The 15115-nt window shown below is 43.7% G+C and overlaps 1 protein-coding gene across 3 annotated transcripts in view; it reads right to left on the bottom strand.

The window, feature by feature from the left end:
• Positions 1–10629, bottom strand: part of sulf2a (sulfatase 2a) — a 43533-nt gene extending 32904 nt beyond the window's left edge. The window contains exons 1-2 of one of the 3 annotated variants that reach the window (XM_058632308.1): positions 10317–10629; positions 801–860 (exon numbers count right to left, since the gene is read on the bottom strand). The gene's annotated coding sequence lies outside the window, so the exon portion shown is untranslated. The remainder of the gene's footprint in view (positions 1–800; positions 861–10316) is intronic. The other 2 variants (XM_058632310.1, XM_058632309.1) reach the window with 2 other exon arrangements.
• Between the last annotated feature and the right edge of the window lie 4486 nt (positions 10630–15115).

The following is a 15115-nucleotide window of genomic DNA, read 5'->3' on the forward strand; positions in this document are numbered from 1 at the left end:
TTTCTTCTAAATCTGCAGGCAATTCAAATCTCTGATGTTCATAACTCTAAAATGTGTCTTCCTAGTTCAGTAACCAGACTGCATCGCAACCTCATCTGAGATTGGATATGAGTCTGCAAGGGTCACCTTCCACTTTCAAGAGGTGTGACCAACAGACCTACAGCCAATCAGACCAATGATCCGGATGATGTGTCAACAAACGTCTCATAGCTGCTCATCGTGGATGTATAAAAGAGCTGCTAGACGTTGTCTCTCTGTGGTCATCGTGTTAAGCCCACCAGAGATTCTGTAGTTGGCCAAAATGAGGCATCGTTGCCAGACATGTCTGCAGAGTGTATATGAGTATCTAGAAATGTCATTTTCAGATCCAGGTGAAAATCTTCACAAAAACCTTCCGGTCAAACACCAGATACTGCGTTCAAATGTTCCACTCGTTGATTTTGTCTCTCCACCACTGAGAGACAGAGAGCCTCACACAGCTGCAACTTGCTGTCATATACACAACCAGACCACGCCCCCTACACTGCCCCCCGCTACCCCTCCTTCCTCCTCTCCCTCACTCAGCCCACTTCCTGGCATTTTTCAAAATCATCAACATTGGACTGAGTGGGCCTCAGAGGACGGGGTTTAGTTACCTCTTCGGTAATCTGGCATTTTACATTTTGACGATGGAAAGCAAACAATCAAAAACCTGTAGACAGAAATATGGAGTCGCTGCAGCAACACGTCACACATGCAAGAAAACTCTCTACATGTGTGTGAGGAGGAGAAACGAGAGAGAGCGAGGTGAACAGCCTTACCTTCTCTCCTGTCGCTAATATTCTCCTCGCCCAGTGAAACCAGTCTCTGACTGCCAAGTCCTGTAAGCAAACACAAAGTCCAGACTAGATGAATGCTCGGAAAATATGCAGCTTCCAGTTAAGAGCTCAGAAAGAGTCAGACACACCTACTATCTGAGGAATTCTAGCTGAGTTGAAAAGAGAATTCTCCCATAAATACTGTATGCACTCTGATTTATCTCAGCCACACGAGGATCTGTGTGAGCCCGTGTGACAGATGCAGTGTGTCATTCTGAGTCCAGGTGCCATGCAGTCCCACCACTCATCCCTCACACACACACACACACACACAGTGACACATCTGTTTTAGGAGGTCACTCAGAGATAAACAAGCACACACGGAGTAGCAGTCTACGTGGTTTGTAATTGCGTGTTTCTGGAAGATAAAAACCCATAACGACTGATGTTGTGACACCTGAGATCAAGCGGGTTTAACTGAACCGGAGTCAGAAACTGTGTTTATCTCTCACCCTTACGCCACGTACAACTACCCACTTTCACTCAGAGAGTGAAGTAAATCCTTACACTTGGTATAGTGTGAGGATTATACTGTATATATAAAGATATTGAGTATTTCCCCTGTAGTGTCAGAGGCAGCGGAGGTAAAATACAAACACGCATCTGTTTACACACAGAAACCATCGTGTTCTACAGCGACAAGGCCTTGTTTTGTGTTTGCCTGTGAAGGCGTGTTGACAGTTTAATCCAAGCTGGGATTGGACAGGTGTCAGTTTATATTCCAGCATGTAAAGCAACCTATAACACACACACACACACACACACACACACACACACAGAGATCATAGGCCTTGATCTCTCTAGACTGACGGAGCATCTAATGTTTCATATGTAATCTTTGGGAAATGTTTTGCACACGCACACACACACACACACACACACGCAGGCAGCCCTTTGGTATTTGCACCAAAGATAAGAACATGCTGGAGAACCTTGTACGCCCACATAGACGTCAATGCCACGGCAGAGCTCTGATCCCAGCTGCTCTCTACATGAGTGTGCTCTGCCAGCCACTCATAGGCATCAAAGAGAAGTGAGACTGGACACCTGTGTCCGTCCATCTGCAGATTGAACACAATCTCTGACTTCTGTCGAGGCGTGGGTCTCCCCATGAAGCGTATCCACAGGTGAGAGGAGGAAAAAAAACCTCTTCAAAAGAGGAGGAACTGTGCTACAACAGCATCAAAGCGGGAGAAACGTCACTTATATTGACGGGGACAGTTTATTTGTCCAAAGATGGCGTCCAAATAAAGCGACAGGACTCGGCCGACTCTTGGTAAAACAAAGGAGTGACAGATGTAATACGAGTGAGCAGAGAGGAGGGGCAGGAAGAAGGCGGGGATTGAAACAGGCTGCGGGCGACGAGGCGGTGTGACAAGTGTGGTGACGGAGGGAGAATTCGGCACCTGGCCTTGTCCTTGATGTGAGCAAGAGGATGATACATCAAGAAGTGACAGGGCAGAAAGATGGTTATTACCTATGCAGGCGAAGAGGAAGAGGAAGAGGAAGAATCACAGAAGAAGACTATTTTTAGCTGCGGAGTAAAAAGATGGCAGTGTCTCAATTTAATATTCCTTTCCATGCAGGGCTCATGTGCTAATGAATCCTGTGTTCTTCGATGAGCTCCACAAAAGCTCGAAAACAACGAGATTTCTGCCTTCATTAACAAATAGAAGCAGCAGAGGGGAGACTCCGTCCTTCTGGATAAGCTGGAATGAGCTGTCTGTCTGTTCAATGATGCTGATGAAGTTTGACTGGAAGGTAAATGAGCAGGAGCCCGAGGCCACGGTTCCTTTGATCGGCTGCTTTCTCCCTGTTGAGCAGGAGGCCGACAGATATCAGTGGGTTAGAATCCTGGCTCGGCCCCCTATTGATCCCTCATCCCAATCTTTACCTCCGTTCTAATTAAGAGTTGACTAAGCTGCCAGAATGGACCGCTCTAATGACTTCACGATGCGCTGCCTGTCCCCGGTGCTTCCCCACTTCATTTCACTGGAGTTGTAGTTAAAGCTCAGGCACATCTGAGCAACGACAGTGGAAATGATCAGGATTTGATGAGGTGGCTTTTGGATGGTGGGTTCAAAATAGGAAAATGTGTCCCACAGTTTTATTAAACATGAGCCAGCATCACTCCACATCACTCCACATCACCGTAAATCAATTGCTTCACCAGCGGCCAGTATTTAAGGATTAGAATGAATCGAGCTGGTTTGGGAGTAGAACTGTGGGATGTGTCAGGAGAGGAAGATGAAAAGATTCAGTAGATTAGGATTAGATCAAACGCAGTCAAAAGTCGTGAGACAGATTGAAGAGGAAGGGGAGGAGCGTGAGCGAGAGAGAGAGAGAGAGAGAGAGAGAGAGAGAGAGAGAGAGAGAGAGAGAGAGAGAGAGAGAGAGAGAGTGGCCAACATTAGAGAACCAAAAATCGGAATCAGTCTAATTGTCAGGTACACACAGACTCTGCCAGCCTTCATGTCTCTCCCTGAGCTGATGGTACATCAATCTACCTGCTGTGATGGTGCAAAAAAAAGCAGTTCAGTCACAGGTCAGTTGTGCTGCAATGTGCTCGGCCATAAACCCTTAATCCTGCTGCTTTGGTGGAGTGAGAAAATCCAATTTCAGAGATCTGTAATTCTATAAACCTTATTAGACACAACACTGGCTCTGACAATACGGGAGAAGGATTGGGAGAGGGGTGTGTGTGTGTGTGTGTGAGTGTGTGCGCTGGGGGGAGGCAGGCACAGAACTGGAGTTGAAGGTAGAGTCAGATAAAGAAGACACAACCACATCCCTGCATAAGATACCATGACTGGATACAACATGATGAAAATGGTACACACATATATTAGGTTCTGCCTCATTAGGACCAGGTTTCAGTTGCCATGAGGATTACTGGTCAGTGTTTATGCCAGAAAAAGTCCTGCAGAAGTACACACACACACAAAAACACACAGTTTTACAGTTTCTGTCTACCCTGCTGTTCAAATCTCATTTTCCTCATTTTCCACGCCTGTTTTCTTTTTTCTTTCCTTCTCTATTTTAAAACGAGTGCAGAGATGATGTTTTGCATGGAAAATTGTGTATTTTGGTTTGGTTTTCTACTTTACTGCAGGTATTAACATTACAACGTGTATATCATTATTTCATTTGTCCCTCCGCATTCATAGATTTCTAGCTTTTTGTTTAACTGCCCAATAAACAATCAGTAACAAAAAATAAGACGTAACCCATCAACTAATTCCAAAAACAACAAGAAGAACAAAAAAACACATGAAAATAAAGTCAAAGACGGGGAGGTGTAAATATCCTGCAAGTTAACGTCCAGCTATTAAAAGAAATGCATTTATCATGTTTCCTTGTCATTTTTGATTGAGTTATACCCAGAAGTAAATAGTTTGGCTCATTTTCATATTTTTCATCCTGAACTTTCTTCCGAAAGTTTTTTCTGTGCATTAATTCCCTCCAAACTTTCCCTGTTTTATTTCGGTGGGTCTGATTGGACGATGTCAGACTATCACCACTGCATCCTGTCTTCATTTAAAAATACCATGAACGCTCACTTAGACGCTGCTTTCTGAGTGCTCTCATTGATTGTTTACCTAAATCCAGGCGAGTGAGGAGAGGAGTGGTTTGTTAATGGCCATCATCTCAGCACACACCTCATTGGCTACACATACTCTACAAATATTTTGCTTTTAAAAACACATTCTCTTTTCCTCACTTAGACACTCAGACTATATGCTGCAGGTTTTCACCCCGTTCAGTGTTGACATTCGTCCTGAGTGAATCACATGCGTGCAGCTCCGTGTTCAAGTCTGACGGCTCTCTGTGCGTCTTCAAATCCAATCCCAAAAAACACATTCGCAGGTTGTTTCTCAAAGGTTCATAGTACATATTTATATTATATATAACGTGGCGAGTACGGCTGCAGACACAGCAAGAAGGTCACTGGTTAAAATCCCTTTCTGTGTGGAGTTGCATGTTCCAATGAAATCCCACAAAACCGAGCAGTGAAAAATCAACACAAGAGGGGAGAGTGTGTAAATGACAACACAAAAACTATGTGTAAATGAGGTATTTAGACAAACTAAAACAGCCGCTTTATGCGCCACATGAGGGTCACGGGGAGCTGAAGGTGAAAGGCAGTTTACACCCTGGACAGGTCGCCAGAGACTTCACTGTCACATTCACACCGATGGTCAATTTGTCCAATTAACCTCTGCACGTTTTTGGACTACGAGAGAGTCCCTGAGAGAAAAGCCAGATTGCTGTTATTTAAATAAGAACCCGATCAGCATCATGGACGGAGCCTCAGTGAGAACTGAGACAACAGTGAGCAGTAGGGGAGACACGAGGAATACATCGCAGGCCGATCAATACAAACTCTTAAGAGAGATTGTGCTCATCAAACAAAAAGGAAAAATGAGCCAAAACCTCCCAACGACTGCTTTGTGGTTCATTCTGCTGTAAATTATTCAGAACTGTAACTAAACTGTGGCAAAAGGCCACTGATAACACTGGGATGTGTGAGACTGGAGGTGATGCAGAATTCCGAGGTGCAGCGGGCATCTTGTGACATCTCTGCTGTTTGATATCACCACGAGCTGCTGTCCCCTGAGACAGGCGGGGCAGTGAGGCCGGCACTCTGTGGCCAGCGGGGTGTAATCACATTTCCCCGTGGCACACTTCAACTGCAGCAGCTCAGCCATACACAGGGAAGAGATTAAAATCTGATTGCCCTCACACACACACACACACACACACACACAGGTCAAATGTGTCCACATGTGAATGCTGGGAATCACACACACACACACACACCTCATGTGCTAAAGACTAATCTTCCGTTTGAGAATGGCTGTCAAAGCCTCTGGCTCTCTGTCATTAGAGGCGAGAGGAGCAGCGGCATCAACATCACACACTCTGATCTCAGGACCTGTTAGCAGCAGCAGCTCATACATAACAGATGAACGGGTGAGTGCTACTTACCGTCAGACTACTTTGAATGCAGGAGCTGAATATGAGTGAGTGAGTGAGTGAGTGAGTGAGTGAGTGAGTGCTGGTTGTTTCCATGTTTCAGTAAATGTGAGTATATTTCAGAATCTGATTGTGATTTGATTTTTGAGTCTTCACATAAGCTTTGCTTTAATACTGACTTTATTACAGACAGATCGTAATAATTGAAAAGTCTTCACCTCACTGTGTAAAGTGCCTTGAGATAATATATATTATGAATGTGTACTACACAAATAATATTAAATAGACTTGAAACTTGAAGAGTAAGTGGTGGAGTGTTTCCACATGACATTAAAAATATGAACCATTAAATGCAAGAATGAGGATCCCAGTAAATCATGGAGACAATGGCCCTGTTTAACGGATCCATAGCACAGGGTTTAAAGTGCATCAGGGTGTGTGTCCAACTCTTGTGCTAATTACACGATGGATAATCAAAGTCACAATCAGAAGACTTTAGTCATTCCCAGGAAGAAATGGAGTGTGTTACAATCACTCCTTCAAATGTACAGAATCATAAAATATTCTAATGTTCAGAAAAATTACCCAGATATAAGATATTCATATGATAATTATTAAGATATTTATTGTTATTGGTGCCACAACAGGGAAGTATGCATAAAAAAAACATAGAATCTGCAGTATGAAGAGTGAATAAGCAGAACAATAATAATTGCAGCCCTAGTAGCTAAGATAATACAGATTACTGTCTATTCAAGCTGCAAGTTTACAACATTTGTAACAACTGTAACGACAAACCATGACATTTTATCAACGTTAAGGCTGCACCTAACTAACTATTATTTTTCTTAATCAATCTTTCAGTTATTTTCTGGATTTATAGTCGTTTGGCCCAGAAAATGTCAGAAAATGGTGAAAGTGTTTTGTCCACAAACTATAGATATTCTTCTTTTTTTTTTTAATTGGCCGGCTTCTTTGCTCAGCTTTGTTTTAGTCAGGTCTTTGTTGTAGAGGAAATCAAATATGATGTATCTACAGAAGAAGAAGAAGAAGAAGTGTCATAAACATGGACTGGAAAACCTCATTTCCTTTATATGCATCCTCTGCTCTTCAATAAATCAAAGTCTCCCTCTTTTATAACGACGCTGTTAGCTTTAGGTTCCTCTCCTCTGACCTGCCTATGTCTAACCACACAGGGTCAAGGAGGCGGTAAAACGAGCTGACCTTGGCGCTGCTGCGGCCGCCTGCAGCCGCCTGCAGAGACGAGGACTGGTGTCACCTTGGCTGCCGTCACTGATATCTGCCTCCTGTCACCACGCTGCCCCTGCGTCCAGGGAAGCAGCTGCGGCCACAATAGGTTTGTCGATGGCACTTCCTCCAGAGAGGAGTGATAGGGAACGTGTCCTCTGCTTTCATCAACAGCTTTGTGTTTGGCATTAACATACGATACATATTCATGCTGGCGTCTCCCCTCTGCTGCGTCGCCAGCCATCCTGAACATTTTGCAGACGGCATGTCAAGTGGCTCGTTTTCACTGGGAGTCCCGCATACGGCCTTTTATGTATCGACCGCACGGCCAGAGCAAATAATATTAACAGGTCTCAAGGTCATCACTTCCAACGACTCAGTGTGTGTGTGTGTGTCCAGGTATTACTAATGTTGTGGGGACCTAAACCTGTTTACACACCCACTGACCGAGCGGAAGTTGTTTTTATCAGCTCCACCTCCAATCAGCAGAAAATCCAGGATAACTGTAATAACAATAATAGTACTAATAATGATAATAATAATAATAAAATAATAATTTTGCTTTGCTTAGAATTGTTCAGTTGTTGCTGTGAGTTTGAAGGAGTACTCGAAATCTATTTAAACGTAGGTTTTGGAGATCCTGGAACAAGTGTTGGAGCAGGCTACATTTAGAATTTAAAAGTCCGAGCCCCTGTCTTCAGACTTTCCTCTGAAGCTACACCTCCAGAGAAAAGGAACGCTGCGCAGCATCGGTAATCCAGAATATGATCTCCCACCCCACCTTTAACTTTCATCTTCTCTTCTGACGTGTGTTGCTTTTGTTTTATTACCTTGCATTGATTTACAACGTCAAACATCCATCCACCCATCTTCTACCGCTTTATCCTCCACATGAGGGTCGCGGGGGTGCTGTGCCAATCTCAGCTGACATACAGTATAGGGCGGGGATAGGCGGGGTCACACCCTGCAGGGCCACATAACCATTCACTCTCACACCTACCTATCAGATTAGAGCGTCCAATTGACCTAATCCCCATACTGCATGTTTTTGGACTGTGGGACGAAACCGGAGAACCCAAAGAAAACCCACGCACACACGGGGAGAACATGCAAACTCCATGCAGAAAGACTGTTGTTCCGACTGGGTCTTAAGCAAAAATTAGAGAGGCAATAAAAGTTATTTGCCTTTTTTGCTCTAATTTCCCTGTGTTAAATACAACATGTATATACCTGCTCATTTTAGTTTAAACAAAGTCAGTGACCGTTAGGGTATGTAAGATATTTTTGCCATTATTTATCAATATCTGCAATAACACATGATGCAAATCAAATGATCTGAGAGAGTACCAGACTTCCATGCCTCCTCTAGGCTCTAGCTACATCCAGACTTTTTCTTTCTTCAGAGGAAGACTCGCTGCGTCTGGACAAGCATTTTAGCTCAAATTCAGAAGTAATCTGTGTCTATACTAATACACCTAATAACTAATAACTAATAACACACCACATGACCACGCTGGTGTAAACAGGAAGTGGATTTTCTCCTTTGAAGTGGTTTGCGTAGTTTCAGAGGAACAGTGATGGTGAAAAGCTTCTATTATATCTATCTATCTATCTATCTATCTATCTATCTATCTATCTATCTATCTATATATATATTCTACATTTCGACAATGAGATGAAACTAAAACTGATGATACGAACCAATCAGGAAATGAAAGCAGGTAACTGTGTCATTGTTTGCAAAGGTCTCTCTTTTTGCTTTTTATGAACATATTGTTTTCTCTGTGTTCGTCTCCAAATCTCTGGGGTAATGAGTACAACAGCCATATTTGAGCAGGATTTATACATTTTTAAATGGAAACAGAGCAGTGTCGAGGTAACCTCAATTTCTAGCCTTGAGGAAATCTGAATGGTGCCAGTAGACCTTGACAAGGCTGTTTTTACAAGATTGCTATTTAAGCATAAAGTGCCCATAAGCTGCAGAAGGAACTAAAAGTGAGGACAAAGAGTCAGACAATAAACACACTAAAGCATGTCGACACATCAGCATCAGAGCGTTTCAGAGATCGCACACATCGCACACAGCTGCAGTTTCAAAGTTCCAGAGGACGAGCTGACAGGTAAACCGAGCAGGAGTGTCCTCCATCAGTCCACCCGCATCTCAGTGAGAAAAGAGGCCAGTTGATGTGGGGGTAACAGCGTCCATGTCAGAGTGTGTTGTAGCTAAATAATGAATGCTTAAAGAACAGATCTGCGCAGCTTCTTCTTCTTCTTCTCTCCATCCATCCCTCCATCACTCCACCCATCCACAACAGTTGGCACGGGTGGCCCAGCGGTCTCTGGCAACCATAAATATTTCAGCCTCTAGGTCAGTGCTCGCACCCTCCCACCAACCGCTTTACCCCCATCAGCTCTGCTGCTCTTAAACGCCCCCTCTTGGCGATGACACAGCCTTTTGACCCGTGCAGAATATTGACAAAACACTGATAGAGAGTACATTTACCACAGGGGCAGCCGTGTACAGACCTCTGCAGCAGCGGTAGTGGCTGCAGCTGTTGAGATGGTATGTATTGAAGGAATGCTGAGTGGTGAATACGTCCAGTGTTTATCATTTAAAAAAAAAAAAAGAGGTTCCTATAAGATACACACCAGTCCTGTCTTTGGAAAAAGTATTATTTCCACTGTTGGTGAGTTTTTAAAAAGACACACACACACTCAAAACACTATACAAGCATTGAGGCAACACAGAGTGAAAGGCTGTGAAAGCCATGGTGATTGTTTCTCTGAGTGAAAGTGATTCTTTATCCACAGGGCTGTAATATTTCTCTTACAGCAGCAGCATACTATAGGCTACATACTATACTGTGCTACAATGCTTATATAAAAATCCTAGTTTCTAATCCCAGAACGGAAACACAGCACATGACAGCAAAGTCCGTCCTGCCAAAAAAGCAACTAACTGGCTCCAGCAGATAAACGGCAACTCCTCTGCCCTGACGATCAGTGCTGTTAGCAACTCCATGCATAAATCTCAGAGGCAAAGAGAAAGGCTCCGAGCATTCAAGTGTAAACTAGGGCAAAGCTACAGCACTGTACCTTCTGTATACACTTACACTGGAACCCAGTCCTGTGGAGGAACACACACACCACAGGAACATACCCACACACACACATGCTGCCGTCTGTCATCTTCCAAAAATACACACACACACACACACACAAGAATTCACACACCTCTTGTGGTCAGTCCAGTAGCATCCAGTCGCGTCCGGTCCGTTCAGACGTGGTCCACCGTGCCGGCAGAGTGGAGAGCTGGTCTCACCCCCACACACACAGCCTGATGCAGACAGCTCACTGTTATAGATGCACTGACAAGTGAAAGGAGGGAGGCGTGGTTTCACATGAGATAAATAAAAGAGGGAGGGAAAGAGGGAGGAGAGAGGCTCCTTAAATCTACAATTCAATTTTTGCCCTCACTCGCTCTATGAGCCGTCTCCCTCTACCTCTACTTCAGCATATTCCTGCTGCTGTTATAGTGTCTCCGTCCTCCTCTCTGCACATGCTTTCCCACCATGCACTGGCTCTCTCTGCTTTCAGTAGTTATAGTTGCTTTTCTCATGTGTTGCTTCCTGTTTCCACTATTTCTCCTTTTGACATTTTTCTTCTGCCTTTTCCAGACTCTCATCCATGTGTGTGTGTGAGAGAGAGAGAGAGAGAGAGAGAGAGAGAGGGAGAGAGACAGTGAAACAGGGCAGCTTTGGCCATCTGTTGGAGTCTGTGAGCTTCACCTATTCACAGTCTCATAAAGGCAGAAGCACAAAGAGGAGTGTGAGAGAAAGGAATGGGAGGGAATGAGGGATCAATCTTAATGCTGCAGGGGTGGAGAGAGAAGGCACAGCCTGGCACACACACACACACACACAACACACACACACACACACCATATCTATCAGGCTGGCACCTCTGAGGCAAGCTGGCATGGGCACGTCTTCTCAGGCAGCTCAGGGGATTTGGCTCACAGTGCATTGGCATGCAGCTCGAAGAGCAATGCACACCGAAATCAATGTAAAGGCCTATACAAGCTCACAGAAAAGCATGCATGGTTGACTTCGCTTCACACTCACACACAAATCCAGAAAAGCAATTTCCTCTTTGACAAAACAAACAGGATCTACACCAGGACAGATAATCCTACCAACTAAAAGACACAAGGCTTGATTCTACAAACTCACAACGTCTGCCCTGGATCCTTCTATCACAGCACAACTTAAGTAGACTCTGTTCTGCCTGGTTAAAGCCAGGTATCTCCCCTGAGTGCTGGTGTCACTTCCTATCCCTGACCAGGAGGGAGCAACTCGGCGGAGGGTGAGAGAAGGCAGAGGCATCCATCACTGTCTGCACCAGCAGTTCCATGATGAATGCGTCTGTTTATCCCTCTCTGCAGGTTATTTAGATGCAGTCACAGCCGGAGAGATTAGTGATGGAGAACCTCTGCACCTATACTCGCCTCTCCTTCCACCCAACCTAATCAATAACTTTCTTATCTATTATCTGCATTTCGGGGTATTTCTTCATGGAAATTTGGAGCAAGGAGTGAAAGCAAGATAAATTGTCCGCCCCCTTCACAGTGTTTTCAATTACAACACCTGCTATGCATCATCTTTCTGTCAGCACACTGCACTGAGGTATTTCTGTCACTACAAAGAGATGAGACCATCCTGCTTTGAGAAAATCTAATCGTATTCTTCTGGCCATCACCGCCCTTTGCAGATGCAAAACAAACTATTCAGAGCGGAGGGATTTGCATGGAATTTGGAGATGAAAAAAAATGATTTCCTGCTTTAATTTGAGCTGCATTCAACTCTAATCCTGGAAAGTAAACCCATGTTGAAAACAGTGAGCCTTTTGTGAGAGTGGATTACGCTGATTTAATACTATTCATAATCATTTTAATACTAAATGTGAAAGATTATTTATTTTTCCACCACATGCATATCACATGATGTCTGAGAGTCAGGGAGCGCTTACGTAAAAGTCATCTTCCTGCTCTAACATGCTGAGTTACAGACAATGCCCTCGAGATGGACATGTTTTTCTTGAGCGGCGCTGACATGTCAACACAGAAGCCCAGTGACACCACTTTAGCACATGCTTTATTAATGTCACCCTCGCCACTTTCTCTCTTCCCCGCTCCCTCACACACACTTCAGCTGTGTCACCCCCACCCACTGACTTCTAATCTAATTGGGCTTCATTTAAGAGCTTTATCCTACATCAGACTGATGAATTTTAACAATTAAATAGACGCATTGTTACTCTCTGGTTGAAACCAGTGAACTCTGACGCAGGGCATCAACCATTTATCCAGGTACAGCAGCCTGTGTTATAACATTTGATTTAAATATGATTCAATTGGTTTTTTTTTCTTCAAGATATCAGAAATGAAAACTATCCCTGAAAAAAGAAAAGAGAAAAGAACATTTTGGTTTCCAGGCCAGCTTATATAACCTATATACTGTACCTTGACTTTGTATGAACATTGTTTGAATCACATGATTTGGCCAGTCACAGTCAGCAGTGCTGTCACACCAGACTCCTCTGTTAAATATTGAGACTTTAGACATTTCTCTGGTAATTGTTAGAGATTAACCCACGTTTTTAGGAATGTTAAGTCTTTCTAATCTTGATCTACAGTTTGGCACCTTTCAACTTGATTTCTGTGTCGGACGTCTCTTCCTGTGACGACACTCTGACCAATCAGAGGCCGACAGTCTGGTGATGTCACACATAGTATCTACTCAGCGTACTTGGAACCTCCCAGAGCAGGTACTAAAAAAGTACCTGGTACTATGCTAGAGGAAACACAACTTAACCGTGCGGAGGCGAGCCAGTGGAAACACGGCATTAGTCTATCACTCTCCTTAACCCTCTTCCATTGTGCTGCCTCTGTCATGATTTCCACTCAGGGAACAGTTCTGTGTAACTTTGTCGGTTCATTTTCTTCCTTGTTTGAGTTCTTTGAAACCAAAAGTTCCATAACGCCAGTGCGGCCGATGCAGATCTGCTCAGGCTCCGACAGAGGTGGCATTCACCCTGTTGTTGTAAGTCTGCGTCAGTGGAGACATTACTTGAAGGTTGCAGTCCTGTATTGTGTTGCTTTAAACCTCGATGTAAAGCACACATCGACACTGCACAACTCAACTGGCAGAATTCTCAGACAGCCATAGAAAAACTCCATAAAGAGCAAAAAGTGTCTGTGTATCAAATGAAAGTGCACTTTAAAACCACAGTAAGGGTCCAGACCTTGGGGAAAACATTTTGCCTCTGCAGAACAGTTTTCTGCTTCATTGGATGCAAAGTGGACATGGCCTTGTGTGCGCTGCCTTTGCATAATAGTGTGTAGGCAGGTACATAAATAAAAATGAATGATTTCTATTCGGATAGTGCAAAAAAGACAACTACGTTCTATCCTGCTGAGATCTTGTCCTTGGCTGGAGTGTGCAGTTACAAATGAATGTGTGTGGCAGACTGATAAAAATATCCCCTGTCAGCTCGCTGTGCAAAGAGGGGAGGACTCAGTGCAAATGAGGCAGACCCCCCCTCACTGTCCTCTCTGTCTCTGAGAGCTCTCCTCTTATTATCCTCTTGGTTTGGAGTATAGACGGTTCAATCCCTTTGATTAACATGGATGCATGCAAATATGCAGAGTTAATGTGTGTGCATGCATGTCCTCAAACATCGTTAATGTCTGAAGGAGTGGCATCGCAGGTCGCTACTCACTGCTGTTGCTCGCAGTCGACCTCGTGCCACTCCACCATGTGCAAAATCACCAGTGTCACAAAGTCTGTAATGTCATGTGCACTCCCTGGAAATGTTTATATTAAAATATCAAACGCATGCTGTACATCACTATCAATACAGAAAATTCTATTCTATATTTTATTATCTTATGAATAATATACTGTATAAATATATATATACATATATATATATATATATATATATATGTATATATATATTACACACACGTATGTATATGCATGTGTGTACTATGCAGTGAGACAACATTACCATGGCTACATCATACAAAACGAGCTAGAGAGATAAAGTGAGGGAAATATAGAGGAGAAGAATCCGGGGACTCAAGGACATAGGACTGACAGAACAGAGTAAGTCCTGGCCATGTGAAACAATAGTCCTGAAAATAGCACAGTGGGTACTGCAGATTTGAAAAGTCTACCTCTGAGTGCACAGACAAGATTATAACACATACTACAAACATGTCTCCTGGGCGAGATGAGAAACGCTGCCTGCACACAAACATCACAAGATTAAACATATCCAGAAGAAAACGTTGGAGCCTAATTACAAATGCAAATGGTTGCTTTCTGCAGCTGTGCTCAGTGCTTCTCTACCATGTCTCCCCCCAACTCACCCCCAGCACTGGGGACCAGCTTCAGACACAGACTCTCACTCTTCCTGAGCTCATGACTGCCAGTGGGGCAGAAGAAAAAGTGTTTAACGTACTTATTTTCACCACTTAAGAAAAGGCTCACCTAATAACGCCTGTGTTTGCAGTCAACGATGTTAGTGTACCATATTTATCGGTATTTTCCAACAGGAAATGAACGCCCACGGAGCCCAGGAGGTGCGTTATTACTGTTGTTTCTTATAAGTTATCGCTTTTTTGATAACATCATTAACAATTCAATGATCATACAAAATTAAAGAACAATCATGGCAAATTTTATTGTTAGTGTTATCGTTGTGACTCAAGTGGCGGATTTTTCCTACCAAAGTAAGGTGGACAATCAGCTCCAACATGTCTTTTTAAAATGAAATGTTCTGCGTAAAAGTCCATCCTTATCCATCTCTGCGCCAGGATGGCTCGGTTTGCCTGCACACGTGACCACGTCGCCACCGGAAGTAAACAAACAACGTTAACTGCGTTCGTTTGTTAACACGGTAAATTATTTCAATTAATCGCCAAAATTACTGCATTAAGGTTGACAGCACTTGACAGCACATATATA

Source organism: Solea solea, chromosome 6 (assembly GCF_958295425.1).
Source record: "Solea solea chromosome 6, fSolSol10.1, whole genome shotgun sequence".
Lineage (NCBI taxonomy): Eukaryota > Metazoa > Chordata > Actinopteri > Pleuronectiformes > Soleidae > Solea > Solea solea.